The 16,519-nt window shown below is 40.8% G+C and overlaps 1 protein-coding gene across 9 annotated transcripts in view; it reads right to left on the bottom strand.

Annotated features, from left to right (window-relative positions):
- SMG7 (SMG7 nonsense mediated mRNA decay factor) overlaps positions 1-16,519 on the bottom strand; it is a 102,593-nt gene that overhangs the window by 65,720 nt on the left and 20,354 nt on the right. The window contains exon 2 of one of the 9 annotated variants that reach the window (XM_073356631.1): positions 12,658-12,739. The exons of 7 other annotated variants lie outside the window; for them this stretch is intronic. The gene's annotated coding sequence lies outside the window, so the exon portion shown is untranslated. Of the gene's footprint in view, positions 1-19; positions 1,493-12,657; positions 12,740-16,519 lie in introns of those variants that run through there. One more of the 9 variants, XM_073356630.2, reaches the window with a different exon arrangement.

Below are 16,519 nucleotides of genomic sequence, written 5' to 3'. Positions count from 1 at the left end.
AATACAGTCGCACACTTACCTGAGGTTCCTTTCCCTGCAGCAGGCTCGCCCATGCTCGACTGCCAGGACTGCAGTGCAGTCTCAAACAGGTGCTGGTCACATATCCTCCATCCTCCTGCTCGCTGTTCATGCCAGGGGCCTGTGACTCGGGCTCTTTGGAGGTATGCATGGTGGTCTGTTGGGTGGTAGTAGAGTCTCTGCAACTATGGCTTGCGGTTCTTTATAAAAGCAGCAGGTCTGTGGCTCACCACCAGATGGACTGTTGGCCTCTCTGGCCTTCTGGTATGCCTGATGCAGTTCCTTCATTTTCATGTGGCACTACTGCCTCTCCCTGTTGTAACCTTTCTCCTGCATCCCCCATTAAATCTGCTCTTATAGGTCCACTTTTCTACAGCTGGTCCGTAGCTGTGCTTGCATGAGCCTCTTCTCCTGGTCCAATCAGGTTACCCAATATTTCCTGTCTACTCCAAGCCACAGTGCATCTGGAGCGGATAGCTGGCATGATCAGTGGCACATAACAATGGACAGCTGCTAGGTGTGCTCGGCAAGCCAGACAATCAGGAAAAGGCATTTAAAAAAAACCAAACAAACTGCAGGACTTTAAAAAAAAGCAGGGGGGAGGGGGAAGGGCGCGGCGCAGGCATATGGGACTTCTAGCATTTAGGATTCCCGGGCAGTGGAGCTGACAACTGCAACCAGAGCGATCAGTGTCAGGCACTGTGGGACAGCTGCTGGAGGACTGTTAGGGCCAACGTAAGTAATGTAGTCTCTATACTCGCACTGGCTTGACTTCAGTAGATTGACCTTAGCTCAAGGCCCCTTGGGGAGGTGGAGTTACTGCACTGCTAGAACAGCGCACATACATCGGTGGGAGGCCAATTTAACTTCAGGTACATGCACAAGTAGGCTGACGCCAGGCAGCTTAATCACCCTAACTTTGCAGTGAGGACCAAGCCCAAGTATATTTAAAATCAAATCCCTCTTCCTAGACTTCCAAGGAATTATCTGTGGGTAGTATTAACCATCATTCATAATTTCTCTCTCATCTCCAAGTCAGAATAGCTGTTGCAAATACAGGTGTCTGATTTATGGGTGAGACAGGCTATCCCCCTCTTTTTGGGGCTGTGACATACCCAGGGTACAATCCAGACCAATGAGTAGCTGTGTCACTCCTGACCGCAAACCTCAGATGCACTTTACACTGCTTTGCTGCTGTAGCCTCCAGACTGGACTGCTCACAAACAGCCTCCAGCATGCAAGTCGCTCCCAGCTACGTGCGCATACGCTGCAGCCATCCAGTCACACTAGCTCTTATCAGCCTTGAGCATATTGCAAGGTGACCCCAACACATCCCCAATCCTAGATTTACCCCCAGAAATATATGTCCTGTATTGCCCAGCCCTCTCCAGGATAACTAACTTATATAAAGCCCATCATTTTATTAATAGACATGATAAGCACACATCTAGTTACCCCAAATGGAGTTTCCCAAACAAACACATTGGATAAGATAAAATAAAACAAGTTAACTAACTACAAAGAGACAGATTTTAACTGAGTACAAGTTAGGAGGCAATAAAGGCAGAAATGGTTACACGAAAAAAAGAAACTAGGCATCAGTTAGAAATTAACATAGCCTGTTAAAATGTAAGAGCCCTCAACCTTCCCCACCCCACGCAAGCCTCCAAAATCCTGCAGGCCACCTCAGACCCTTCGCCCATGCCTATAAGTGGCACAAATCCCCCGTCACCCACTGTACCAACCTCCTAGGATTAAAACTGAATTACTACGCAAAAGGGAAATACGGTGAAACACTGCTTACCATCTCCAAACTCTACCCAGGCTGGGAAAAAATTACTGAAATAGTATTCCAAAACTGAGGAACAAGAGTTTATCATTGTTGCCATGGAGACTTGAATCACCTATAATAACTACTTGTTCTGTTTCTCAACTCCCCCAGCTTCTGCCCCCGACACCAACCTCCAATAACAGGACTGCTATCAGTTGCAGAACTCTGGACTCTGGACAGCACTGATATACATGTACTCAGTATTTAGTCACGTGTTGCACAACTGCACTTCAATGTTGGATACAATTTGCACCGTCTGTCATGGTATAATGAATAATAATTTTTGTTCAATAACTGATTTTTATTATTTGCACTGCCTGACATTCAATAAAAAATTATTTTGACAAACGTTCAATAAAGTTTCATAAAAATACCACATTTCCACTGTCATTCTGCAACTATTCAGGGATAGTTGAACAGGTCCTTTCTCCTATCCAAGTGTCCAGTAAAAGGCATCATAAGCCAGTGAAACAGAGGGTAAACTGGGTCTACAAGAATGACAAGAGGAATCAGACCACCCATAATGTTCACAGTGGTCCTGGGACCAAAATCATCATTTTTCATTAAACAAAAACAGGCGTGAGTTTCCAAAGAGCCTAACAGCATGGACCATTCCAGATCATCCCACATTGGTGAACCTGCCACAGTGATCAACCAGGCCCTGGAGCACCGTGGAGAAGTACCCCTTTCTGTTTATGAACTCTGAGGCCTGGTCGGGGAGAGGGAAACAAAGAATAGGCACATGGGTCGCATCAATGGCCCACCAATACACTTCAGGGACCCTAGCTGTGCAAATCCATCAATAACCTGCTGTGTGCTGCCAAGATGAATGACTCATGCCATCAGCACCTTCTTAATATAAACAGTGCATGCCTCCGTGACAACAATCCCAACAGTTGATCTACCAGCTATCAACCAAGAGCAATTTGGTATTAACTAATCATAGGTGACAAGCTTCCAGATGCTGATGCCACATTCTTCTCCACAGTGAGGAGAGAGCTCACAATGGTATGATGCCGCTACAGTTCTGTGCGGATCTTTAGAAAAGTGCTCTTTGTCATCCCAAAATTCTGCTTCGACTTCTGGGCAGCATCATGATCCTTTACCACCGGAGTTGGTTTCTCAAACCCAGAAATGGCACTCAATGGAATGAAGATGTTCCAAGAAAGCTTTACACACAATTAACTGTTTGATCTCATCCTCCTCTGCCTGCTCTGCTGAAAACGACTTGCCAGTGTGGCAGCTGGCTGCCGAAGCCACCTGGATGCATGATTCCAAATACATGCACAGCACCATCTATGTATTAATGTATGCATGGACTGTGGGATGCAGATGTGTTCCTTCCATGCTGGCTGACAGCAGTTAGAAAGTGCTGCTAACTCGCAAGATAGAATCAATCATGGGATGTGTTCAGAGGAATCTCAACAATTTGTTGCTATGACCTCTACATCCCAGATTTCCAGTGGGTATCCCACAACATGCTGACACAAAATCCCCATAATACATAGAACCCAGCAACAGGGCAAAGCACCAGGGGATACCTGCCCAGAACACTAAGAGCTTATTTTGAAACAAGATTAGTGCCTTGTGTATGCATTGATTCATGGGGGTAGCAGGCAAGAGTGAGCTGTATGGATGCAATTCATTTGGAATAGTTATTCTGCAAGAGCACACACAAAGGTAATCTGAAAAACCCCACCATGTAGACAAGCCTTCAGTCTACATGGCCACTGAAATCCTTCTAATACCTTATCCATGCTAGGGATTTTTTGGAGGGAAAAAAAAATCCCCACTGTTGTTCCCCAGTTGCCTATACTAGCTTTTCCAATATTGCTAAAAAGCCTCTTGCAGCTCCTGAGGTTTACCACCAGGTCATCTAAGCCTACTCAGAGCAGGTTGAATTGAAACAGGTAAAATACCAGCTATAACAGAAGCTTTATCTCCCTTAGAACTCCCAACATAAACATGACCTCCCTTCCAAAGTTACTTTTTTTAAAGCTAAAATATAGAGGAAGAGCTATGAGTGCAAAGATGTATACATTTACGACAATTTCTATGAGACAAGACTGAGTGATAAGATATATTCTAACAAATTATTCACCTTGGAAAGGAGGAAATTGTTTGCTATTTAAATGCCTAAAGATAATATATAAGGAACTAGGATCTTCTCTCTCTTTAGTAAAGTTATAATTAGGGCTGTCAAGCTATTAAAAAAATTAATAATGATGAATCGTGTTGTTAAACAATAGAATACTATTATAAATATTTTTAGATGTTTTCCACATTTTCAAATATACTGATTTCAATTACAACACGTAATACAAAGTGTACAGTTCTCGCTTTATATTATTATAAATATTGGCATTGGAAAAATGAATACTATTTTTCAATTCACTTAATACAAGTATTTAGTGCAATCTCTTTATCATGAAAGCGCAACTTACAAATGTAGAATTATGTACAAAAAATAATTGCACTCAAAAACAAAACACTGTAAAACTTTAGAGCCTACAAGTTCACTCAGTCTTACTTCTTGTTCAGCCAATTGCTAAGAGAAACCAATTTACAGTTAAGGGAGATAATGCTGCCCTCTTATTTACAATGTCACCTGAAAGTGAGAACAGGCGTTTGCATAGCACTATTGTAGCTGGCTTTGCAAGATATTTACATGCCAGATGCACTAAAGATTCATGTCCCATCATGCTTCAACCACCATTCCAGAGTACATGCGTCCATACTGATGATGGGTTCTGCTCATAACAATCCAAAGCAGTAAAGACTAACGCATGTTCATTTTCATCATTTTAGTCAGATGCCACCAGCAGAAGGCTGATTTTCTTTTTTTGGTGGTTCGGGTTCTGTAGTTTCCACATTGGAATGTTGCTCTTTTAAGACTTCTGAAAGCAAGCTCCACACCCCGTCCCTCTCAGATATTGGAAGGCACTTCAGATTCTTAAACCTTGGGTCGAGTGCTGTAGCTATCTTTAGAAATCTTACATTGGTACCTTCTTTGCATTCTGTCAAATCTGCAGTGAAAGTGTTCTTAAAATGAACAACATGCTGGGTCATCATCCGAGACTGCTATAACATGAAATATATGGCAGAATGCGGGTAAAACACAGAGCAGGACACATACAATTCTCTCCCAAGGAGTTCAGTCACAAATTAAATTAATGCATTATTTTTTTAACAAGCATGGAAGCACGTCCTCTGCAATGGTGGACAAAGCATGAAGAGGCATACGAATGTTTAGCATATCTGGCATGTAAATACCTTGCAATGCTGGCTACAAAAGTGCCATGCAAACGCCTGTTCTCACTTTCACGTGACACTATAAATAAGGGGGCAGCATTATCTCCCGTAACTGTAAATTTGTTTCTCTTAGAGATTGGCTGAACAAGAAGTAGGACTGAGTGGACTTGTAGGCTCTAAAGTTTTACAATGTTTTGTTTTTGAGTGCACTTATGTAACAAAAACCTATACATTTGTAAGTTGCGCTTTCACAATAAAGAGATTGCACTACAGTACCTGTATGAGGTGAATTGAAAAATGCTATTTTTTAAATCATTTTTACAGTGCAAATATTTGTAATAAAAACAATATAAAGTGAGTATTGTACACTTGGTATTATAACTGAAATCAATATATTTGAAAATGTAACAAGAACATCCAAAATATTTAATAAATTTCAATTAGTATTCTATTGTTTAACAGTGCAATTAAAACTGCAATTAATCGTGATTAATTTTTTTGAGTGAATCACGTGAATTAACTGCAATTAATCAACAGCCCTAGTTATAATGCAATGTAATAAAATCTGAACTGGAATAGGGTATATACACACAAGAAGTCAGAGGCTGAACTAGATAGGAACTCAGTTGTTCCTTCTGTCCACAATTCTGTTTTTCTGCCTTTCCCAAGTAACTGCAAGGGCTAGAAGCCCAGTCAGCCACACTACTATTTTCATCTCAGAATCAAAAATAATTCCCAGGAATGGAAAGCAAAGTGACCATTAGGAGGCTATTAGGAGGTTTAATTAATTTGTGGTTTTACACTAATTTGAAAAATATAAAAGCACTATAATTCTACTGGCTTAGTAAATGACCATCTAAAGCACCTCATTTCTGGAGGGAGATATGACCTGATCATATCTTTGCTCTTGTGGGCTCTAGGGTATGGAGGAGATCAATTCCCTTTGACACCCCATCTCAGGACATGTAAAAACTACACACCCACTTTAACAGCGTTTAATACGACCACTGGTGGTCGCACATTTATTCCACTGAACTGACATTTGGTTTCCTGTATTAGATTCCCTCCATTTGTTGCTGGCATTTTTTTAAGAATGTTGACTTATTTTATTTAATTCTGGCTGTTATTTTGTACAAAAGTTTTCATCAGGAGATGCTTTATAAACAAGTTTATTTGAACATCAGGGATCAAATTATTGTATCCAGACATCCCATCACGTTCTATGGGAGAAAAACTATTTGTTTCCAGTACAAACTAAGTCTGTTTACATGTCTCCTCAGAACCCAAGTTATATATTATAATTTATAGCAAATACAAGAGAACCAGTTATGATGCAGGAATATTTCATATTATCTCCTATTTCTATTATGTACAAGTTTAGAGAAGTATGGTTCAACAACCGTATCTGGAAGTTTTTGATCTATGTTGTAGGCATTGTTCCCCACTCAAGTCTGGGGATGTGCGCTAGCAACTCCCAAAGTAAAACTTAGTTGGATTTTGTTACTTGTTTTTAATTCTATATTAGTGTGTAACAAAAAAAATTGTGCTCTTCCGGTATGAATTTCAGATACATACATTAGCGTGCCCATGAAGTCGTTGCCTAGACTTGTTCTTTTAAAACAAATTGGTGGTTTAGAACAAAGCAAAAGGATCTGTTTAGACAGCTGAAAAGAAACAAATTGTAAGCTTAAAATTTAGTTAAAGATCCTATTTGATATAGGCAAAATTTAACACACAACCTCAGTCTAAACTAGTGAATGTAACAAAAGGATGCCTTTTCATGAACTTAGTAAGTATTATGACTCAAAAAAGGGAAATATTTTGATTTCAGGACTGAAATCTGAAGTCAGACTGAGAAACATGTCACACTTTAACAGTGACAGGATGAGAGAGCAGCCCAATCCTCATGAAAGTTTTTACATTAATTTTTCCTACAAACACTTTTAGAATAGCTTTCAACACCTTTCTATCAAAGATACTGTCAGGTAGTTAACATTCAACAATCCATTTTTCTAAATTCACATTTTTCATAATCTAATCTGAATTAGATCTGATTTACCAGGTGAAATACTCGCACATGTTCTTTGAATTTTACCTGGTCTCTTAGAAAGTGGTAGATGAAGAGACGTATGGCAGTTTGTTTGGTATACATGTGGGCAGAAAGCTATAGTCTTTCTTGTGGAGAGGTAACAGAAGGCTAACCTTGAAGTTAATAATACAGCTCACAGTAATTTATCTCCCCCCCCCCCCCCGCCCACAAAATAAAGTCATGTCAAAAGGCAAAAATAGAGAACAAGTTCCTTAGAACTCCCGGTGCTTTCATAGGTTATGTTCTCACCTGAAATATATTTTAATTCTTTAAATAATTGTTAAGTCAGTTAACACAAAATCATCTCCATTTTAAACACATAACCAGCCCTCCGTCTCATCAACAATAAATCTGAGAGGAACTCACAGTAACTCTGCAAAGTGTAAATAGAAAACAATCTGCATCACTACCAACCAGCCTGATAATATCTTCCTCCCAGCTTCAAAGGTGCCTTTCTTGGGACGCCTGGTCCCAGTGGCCCCGCATTACATGAAGCGCCATGGGGCTGCTGACTACATCAGAGCTGCCATATTGGATCAAACCAATAGTTCCTCTAAGTCTTGTATGACAGTGCCTAGTACCAGAAACTTCAGAAGGAATGGAATAACGTGTCCATAGGAGACATTTCTTCTGAACTCTTGTCAGTCCGTACTCGGATTATGTCCTGTAGCACATGGAGTTTAAGTCCTCCTAAAAATTATCCATATAAATGTCTAAATTCTCTTCTGAATCCTATCAAGCTCCTGGCCTTAGCAATATGGTGTGACAATGAGTTTCACAGGTTACTTAGGCATTGCATTAAAATATTTTCTTTTATCAGTTTTAAATGTTTTGCCTTTCAATTTAATTGAACAGTTGTTTACTTCTATAAACAAAAATACTGCACGGCATTATCAAAGATGAAACCTTTCATACATTAAAGCTTTCCCATGAAGTTCTTGCAAGTCCATAAAAGATTTAAGGAACCTGTTTTGTAAGCATTCAGTAATCTTCCTGGAAACCTGAAACCACACAAGCAGTTGTCTATCATAGAGTGCAAATGCCCAAATTAATCTCAAAATTCTAATATGCCTGCCACACATACTTTCCATACCTTCGTCCTATCTACTATAACTGTCCGTTTTCTTGGGTTAATCACCCAGACTGTCACCTGCAAAAGAACTGTTACTTACCTTGCAGTAACTGTGGTTGTTAGAGATGTATTGTCTACACGGATTCCACTCTTGGTACACATGTGCTCTATGCACATGAAACTGGATTCTTTTGGCCAGCCGCGTCCATTGGCGCTGCATCTGTACCCTAGATGTTCTTGAATTCCCACAATCTGAGCGCATGAAGGGCAGATCAGGCCCAACCATTCCTCAGTGCCTTTGCCAATTCAAAATGCTAAAGTATTAGAACTCTGTAGAGTAGAGGGGAAGGATGGCAGGCTGTGGAAACCACATGGACAACATATCTTGAAAAATCAGTTACTGTTCTTTTTTCATGTGGAAAATCACTTGAAGACAGAATCACTTGGATTCCACTCTTGGCGACGAACAAGCTGTTGTCTCTGTATGCTTGGAGGTGGGTACTAGGATTCCTATTTAAACAATAAAGGCAGTCTTTGGAAAAATCAAGGAGCAGGTCCTCAAGGAATCAATTCTGAAGCACTTGGAGAAGAGAAAAAGTGATCAGGAACAGTCAGCATGGATTCACCAAGGGCAAGTCATGCCTGACTAACCTAATTGCCTTCTATAACAAGATAACTGGCTCTGTGGATGAGGGGAAAGCAGTGGATGTGTTATTTCTTGACTTTAGCAAAGCTTTTGATACAGTCTCCCACAGTATTCTTGCCAGCAAGTTAAAGAAGTATGGGCTGGATGAATGGACTATAAAGTGGATAGAAAGCTGGCTAGATCGTCGGGCTCAACGGGTAGTGATCAATGGCTCTATGTCTAGTTGGCAGCCAGTATCAAGTGGAGTGCCCCAAGGGTCAGTCCTGGGGCCGGTTTTGTTCAATATATTCATTAATGATCTGGAGGATGGCATGGACTGCACCCCCAGCAAGTTTGCAGATGACACTAAACTGGAAGGAGTGGTAGATATGCTAGAGGGTAGGGATAGGATACAGAGGGACCTAGACAAATTAGAGGACTGGGCCAAAAGAAATCTGATGAGGTTCAACAAGGACAGAGTCCTGCACTTAGGACAGAAGAATCCTATGCACCGCTACAGACTAGGGACCGAATGGCTAGGCAGCAGTTCTGCAGAAAAGGACCTAGCGGTTACAGTGGATGAGAAGCTGGATATGAGTTAGTGTGCCCTTGTTGCCAAGAAGGCTAATGGCATTTTGAGCTGTATGACCAGGGGCACTGCCAGCAGATCAAGGGACGTGATCATTCCCCTCTATTCAACATTGGTGAGGCCTCATCTGGAGTACTGTTTCCAGTTTTGGGCCCCTCACTACAAGAAGGATGTGGAAAAATTGAAAGAGTCCAGCAGAGGGCAACAAAAATGATTAGTGGATTGGAACACATGACTTATGAGGAGAGGCTGAGGGAACTGGGCTTCTTTAGTCTGCAGAAGAGAAGAATGAGGGGGGGATTTGATAGCTGCTTTCAACTACCTGAAAGGGGGTTCCAAAGAGGATGGATCTAGACTGTTCTCAGTGGTAGCAGATGACAGAACGAGGAGTAATGGTCTCAAGTTGCAGTGCGGGAGGTTTAGGTTGGATATTAGGAAAAACTTTTTCACTAGGAGGGTGGGGAAGCACTGGAATGGGTTACCTAGGGAGGTGATAGAATCTCCTTCTTTAGAGGTTTTCAAGGTCAGCCTTGACAAAGCCCTGGCTGGGATGATTTAGTTGGGGATTGGTCCTGCTTTGAGCAGGGGGTTGGACTAGACCTCCTGAGGTCCCTTCCAACCCTGATATTCTATGATTCTATGACAGCCTTACCAAAAACAGGCTTATGAACTGGGAGCCTCTATTAAAGAATAGTGTTTTGTAAGTGAGTGGACCAAGCTCCATGCAGCAGCTCTACACATTTCTGAAACAGGAACATTCTTTAAATAGGCAACAGAGGATGCCTGAGCTCTAATATGGCTAGGTAGAGCTAACTAACTCATAACATGTTCTTATACAGCTGAAGACCCCCTAAGACAATCTCTTCTGGTGATGGCTGTGAGGTGCTAGAACTGACCTTCTTAAATAAACCTACATCTTGCAGGGGTAGGGGGGAAGGACAGCAAAAAAAAAAAAAAGGATTTCCAAGCTGGTTATGTGCCCCCCAAGGAGCCTAATAAGGCCAAGACTGAATGTTATAAGGATAAGGAGCGGCTATCAGAACAAATGTTTCCCACAAGATTCCTGAAGTCTGTTTCTGTACGAACAATCTCTGAATTCCCTATCAGACCAGTCAGGGTCATGAAAGTGGGAATGAGATGAGAGGGTTGGGATACTTCCCTACTATGTTCAGAGGGGAAGGAAAAAGGTTAGCTCCTCCCTTGGATGAGGTATACCTATCTGGTGTCTTAGGGTGAGCTTTTGCACAACCTAAGCAGGATTGCTTATAGGTACTGTGGTAGTATTAGAGAGCGATACAGAGGCAGAAGTACCTCTAGTTGCAGATGACAGCAAGGAGGATACTGGTAATGCAGTCACCCCAAGATCAGTAGGTACAGAGAATGACTTTTGTACAGAGAAAGTCAACAGCTGAGTCTTCAGCCCCAGAACAGAGGGAGTGCAGATGCAAGCTTTAAATGGCCCGTGGATATCCAGAGACCAACTGGTGCACAGCTGAACCAATATGGGCTGTGAACTGCCTTTCAGCCCAAGCATCAATACGGCAGCATTGTGCGGATTTACCTCACTTTAATACACAGAGAAGATGATCCATGTCTGCGTTCTCTTGGAATGGTGTTCCTTCTTATCCTTTTCTGACAACTCACTGGAAGAGGTCTTGGCTGCTCCATCAGATTCAGTAGTCAAAGGATTCAATCTTTCAGATGAAGAATGAGCCTGAGACCTTGGAGTAGAGCTGCAGCTCACAGGAGCACTAGTCAAAGAGGACTACTCAGGCCTGGTTAGATTTTTTTTTTTTCCCCCTTCCAGGCTCTCATCAAGCATTCCAGAAGAGTGAGCTTGAGCTGGGCCTCTCTTGCCTTCTGTGTCCTCCTGTAGAAGACACCGATCAAGCACCTGCCAGATATGTCCCTCACCAAGGCAAAAGAGTCACCTACTGCACCCATCACTAAGTGGGATAGCCACCACACAAGAGACAGGTTTTAATCATGGAGAATTTGTATCCACCACAATGACTGAACTGGGCATATCCCACCCCCAATCTACTATTAAAAAGTTTTTATATTTGTCAACAGACTTGATACAAAAACTATACTAAGTACACTATATAACTTCCTGCTACTAACAAGCTTAACAAGAGATCACACATTGCACGGAGTAATTGGACACGGACGTGGTTCTGTTTCTTTGCCATGAGCCCACTCTGTTCTTTATACCTTTGGGTAGCAGCACAAGGACATCTAGGACACAGGCACAGCTTCAATGGACAATGCTGGCCAAAAGAACCTGATCTTGTGCAAACAGGCAGTTGGCATACAAAGAGTGGAGTTCATATGGACAATCACTTGAAGAAGAAAGGTTACTTCTGAGCAATATTTTAATACATTTAACTTGGCTACATTCAAATTACGATCCCTGAACCTCCCACCCTACATGCTAAAATGCTAGGTCATCCCAATTTCAGATCAGAATGAACAACTCACAGTCAAACTTCTTAAAAAGGAGGTGTAGGCTCAGATGACAGGGAGGTCAACCACAAGGGCAACTTTGTTTCTGTCACCCAGGACATTAGGGACAGCCATACCAGAACAAAGTAGTGATCCATAAACGGCCAATTTGTGTTGTACAAAATGCTACAGGTGGGATAAAAATTCATTCCTAACCCCAGATGGTGCCCATTTTACACTGAATCAAAAGAAACAGAAAGCTATTAAAAACATGGGTAGGAAAGGGGAGTTATTACAGTGCTATTACAATTCCATAATATAGCTGCACTATTGAGTTCCACAGGTTGTGTAGTAAGTGTAAAGAGGGTTTTTAAAAACAAATTTAAACTTTGCTGCTTTTTAATTGCATTGAGTTTCTTGGGGCACTTAGACAACCACCTCTATTCCTCTCTTTTTGCAGAGAACTACCACCAACATATTCATGCTAATCCATGCTCTTCTAAAACAATGTGTTCAGTAGAATGCCAGTCACAGAAACTGACCTATTTCAGGTTTCTTTTCTCTACACTACTCCTCTTAGAAATTAAATTTTCCACAATATACATATGTGCCTTTAACACAGCAGGATCCATGCAGCAGAGAGTAAGAATGCAACGTACAACAGTACTGACCCATTAGCTACTGAGAAAATTTTGTTCAGGGTAAAAATTTTGTTCATTGACTATCCTAAAAATACCTTTACAGGAAGTGCAAAGTAGATGCAGTCCAAGTTGGAGATATTCCTCTTTTCCCAGCTTCTTGGACGTGCATTCGCGTTGCTGAAATTGGTAGAAGTTGTGAAAAACAATAATGTGATTTCAAAATACTAATCTGGCTTACATTGATACTCTGTTGTTTACCTTTGTTGCAAAAGAAATCACACCGCTGCCTCACATGGAGCACATTTTGGGTAATATGCATCATCTTTTGACCAAGGATCTCAAAGTGCCTTCCCAAGATTAGAAAAGTTTGAATGTTTATTGAAGAGAGATCATTACATTAATAGTCTAACCAGGAAGCTGCAGTTCAAATTAAATCCAACAAAAATTCCATAACATGGCTAAAATAATCTTGAAACATTCAACAATATTCCTATCGCAATCCATGCAGGACAGTAGCCAAGGAAAGTCATACCATTACCCTACTCTCTCCACTGAGCATCTGGAGCAACGTCAAATCAGCCATAAAGATACAGACTGCAGGGAAACACGGGATAGTGAATAAACAGGCTTCAAACAAGGTCAGCTACTGCAAGTAATATTAATACAGCATTTAAAACCCTCACTTAGACTGTGGATGTCACAGCTGTGATTGGAATTGCCCTAATGGTTGATATAAAGAATGTGGAGGGAGAAGATAGGTTTCCGTGATCCTGGACTCAGTTTCTCACATGATGCACAGCTATGGTTGGAAAACAGTATTTGCTATTTTACACAGTTTCTAGTAGGAAACAGACCCTGACTTACAATGTTGCAATGAAAAGGGACATAAAATTGAGAAGGCCAGAGCACTGAACAACCGTACATGTCGTTCATGAGTTTAGCATGTGCTATAGCAAGTTATTTTTTCTTATTCTGCAGCAGTTTCTTTGGTGTGCAGGTGTCAGTGTTGGCATAAAGCTTACAATCAATTTGATATTCAAAAGATGTGCACTGCACAGAACAAATACAGCACTAAAAAGCAGAATCTTTAGGCTGGAATCTGGCCTACCTCAGTAGTAAGCAAAAAAGTTACTGCTTTTAACCCCTCAGTGGTTTGTGTGAAATAGACTGGTGTTCTCAGTCCAGGTCTCAGAAGAGAAATATTACATTTGACAAAATTTCAAGCCTGTTAGCAAGTCTCTTCAGATAACTGCGCACTCCTTCATCCTTATAGCTGGTAACTTTTGGTCAGGTTGATGGTGACCCTTGGGGAAATTCAGTGCATCTTTTCTGTAGACAGAGCTTATGAATGATGTCAGTTTGACAGCTCTGAAGCTAAGTCCTCTAAGTTCACTTAGACTTTTGGAAAAAGTCTTTCTCCCTGCCTACTCTGGAAAATGCTTTTGCTGACAGTTTCTAGATATGTCTATCTGGAGAGTGGTGGCAGGGCATCCTAAGTGGAAGGCCTAAGTATCTGGAATTTGCTTCCCCCACTAGTTCAACACATCCTAGTGACTTTCATGAAGCAGTGCCACTCATCAACTTATTCCAGCTTTTGCCTAAATGGGCATCAGGGTGTGATTAAGGTTTTGCAATGGTTTGGGGAGTTTGACATAACTAAGTATTAATGTATAGGTGAATTGTATAAATTGAACAAGTATAATAGAATATATTTTCATGTGAAGTGCTTGCCCAAATAGTTTTTGTAAGCTTGAGGTTAACTGAACAAGTAGTTTTGAGTATTATAAACTTGGAAGTGTTGTTAATTTTCAGAAAGTTTTAACATTTGTTCAATTACTTTATTTAAAAGAAACCACTTGTTCCACACAAGAGTTCATAGGACTATTTTTATTCAGTTAGAATGCAAGGAGGTTTTAGTTAAAATTTCAGCTATAACTTCAGCAAGAGAACTAAAGCACCACTCCACCAAATCTATGCTTCCACCTAAAGTTCCTAGCCCTTTACACTGTAAAGATAAATAACTGACAAAACATTGGAAAGTTCTGCTAGAAGAGAATCTTCGGCTCCAACCTCAACCCCTGGCCTGAGTTCTACTTCTGGAATTTTCATCCCTGCGTGAGTCCTCTCTGACCCCTTCTCTTATCATCAACATAGCCCCACTTACAATATTGACTGGAAGAAGCGGCAATCCCACCACCATTGCACATTACCATTACTTGCATTCAAGACTCCAAGCTACTGCCCTTACCAGCACCACTCTGATATCAAGAGTTTCCTCTCATCTGCTCCCCTATTGCTTCCAATACAATGCTTCTCCAGAGATATAGTGAAATGAAACTCTGTAACAAGACTTGGCAATGAAAATGTGCCCAAAATGCAAGACCACCTTCACGAAGGGTAAACATGTATGCCTGCTCCCTTTTATTCTATGGAAAGGGAAACATGAGTCCATCCCTTCTCCTCTCCACCCAAGAATATGGGGTTCACTGGAATCTATGTGCAGAACAGAAAGACTAAAGGTGGTCTCTGGACTGTCTTAAAGGTGAACAAGGTAAGTACAAGGCTCTTTCTAGCCCTTATAGGAGAATGGTGTCTCAGACTGTATGCGAAAGGTAAGTGTGAGAAATTGTGTCTGACCTATGGGAGGGTTGAACTGGAACAGGGCTGAATCTCTGACCCATGCATAGGGCTGGGCAAGTTGTCCATTGGTCAACAGACAATACTTTGCATTTACATAATGCCTCTGCAACTGTTCTATAGATTTTCAGAATGTAGGTGGGGATAGTGACCCAACCTAGAAGGGTAGATCATCAGGGTAAAGTAGTACTGGAATTATAGGAGAATGGCTAGGGATAAGAGGGCAGAGTTAAGGTTAGTAGAGGAACCTTAACTGAATTTCCTAGAATTACTAGCTATTGTAAAAAAAAAATATATATATATATATACACACACATATATACATACACCTATATATTTTTTAAATATAGTGTGAGAGCAATATAGTCAGCCTTGTTATTTTTTCAGTGAAGACTGTCTGGAATAATATTTTATTAAGTTGCTTCCCTGCTACCATCACCATCCACAGCTCTCTTCTAAGCCTCTAAAATGGAAGCTGCTAGTGGCTAAGGTAAGGAAAAGGCAAAAAAGTTCTGTTCTAGTTTGCTTCCTTGTCTCCAGCTACTGACAATGCAGCTAAGGTAACAACTGTGCTCATTTAACAACATGTTCTGAGCAAGGAAAGTAAGTTACTGAAGGATTTTAAAAGTATTTATTTAAAACCATAAGAAGCAGTTCCATGTTCAAACTTAATAAAATCTCTGTTTTTCACATCTGTGTCATTTCAAGTCTCTGGTGGTGAAACTGTTTAAAAAGCATTTGCTTTCCTTTCATCACATGGTTTAAAATAAAGAGCACTCCAGATGCAAAGTTACTTCCAATTTCTAGTAGAAAATAAGTCTTAAATAACCAATATCCTTAAGGGATATCCTCAGCATCCCTTGTGATAACACATGCATTAGTGCACAGATAGTCAATCTGCATGCACTGGCTGGCAGCCAGTCCACTGGGAACAGGTAAATGACATTAAATTCAACCTGGTAAAATCCATTTATTCGTTGTCTCCTTGACCTGTTCTGTATTATACATTTTTTCTTTAGGTTTATAGAAGACCAATTACTCAGAAGTCTTTTCCAATCTGTCAGTCTTGGAACAAGACTGTAAAATTCTACTTGCTCCCAATGAAAAATTGTTTTTGGCAAGTTACAAATGAGTTTCGCCACACCCCCATCACCATGATAAGGATAGTAGATTTTTGCATCTTAGCTGTTATACATTCTATGACAATTTTGCAAGGCTCCTTTGAAACCAAGCAAGGAAGACACTAGACTTTAAGTTTCCTAAAGAAAAGCAATGCTATGGCCTATGACAGAGAACGGTAACAACAATGACACCAATACT

The sequence above is a fragment of the Lepidochelys kempii genome, chromosome 8 (genome assembly GCF_965140285.1).
Source record: "Lepidochelys kempii isolate rLepKem1 chromosome 8, rLepKem1.hap1, whole genome shotgun sequence".
Classification (NCBI taxonomy): domain Eukaryota; kingdom Metazoa; phylum Chordata; order Testudines; family Cheloniidae; genus Lepidochelys; species Lepidochelys kempii.
Note: the sequence above shows the minus strand (reverse complement) of the source record. Positions and strands in the feature narration are given on the sequence as shown.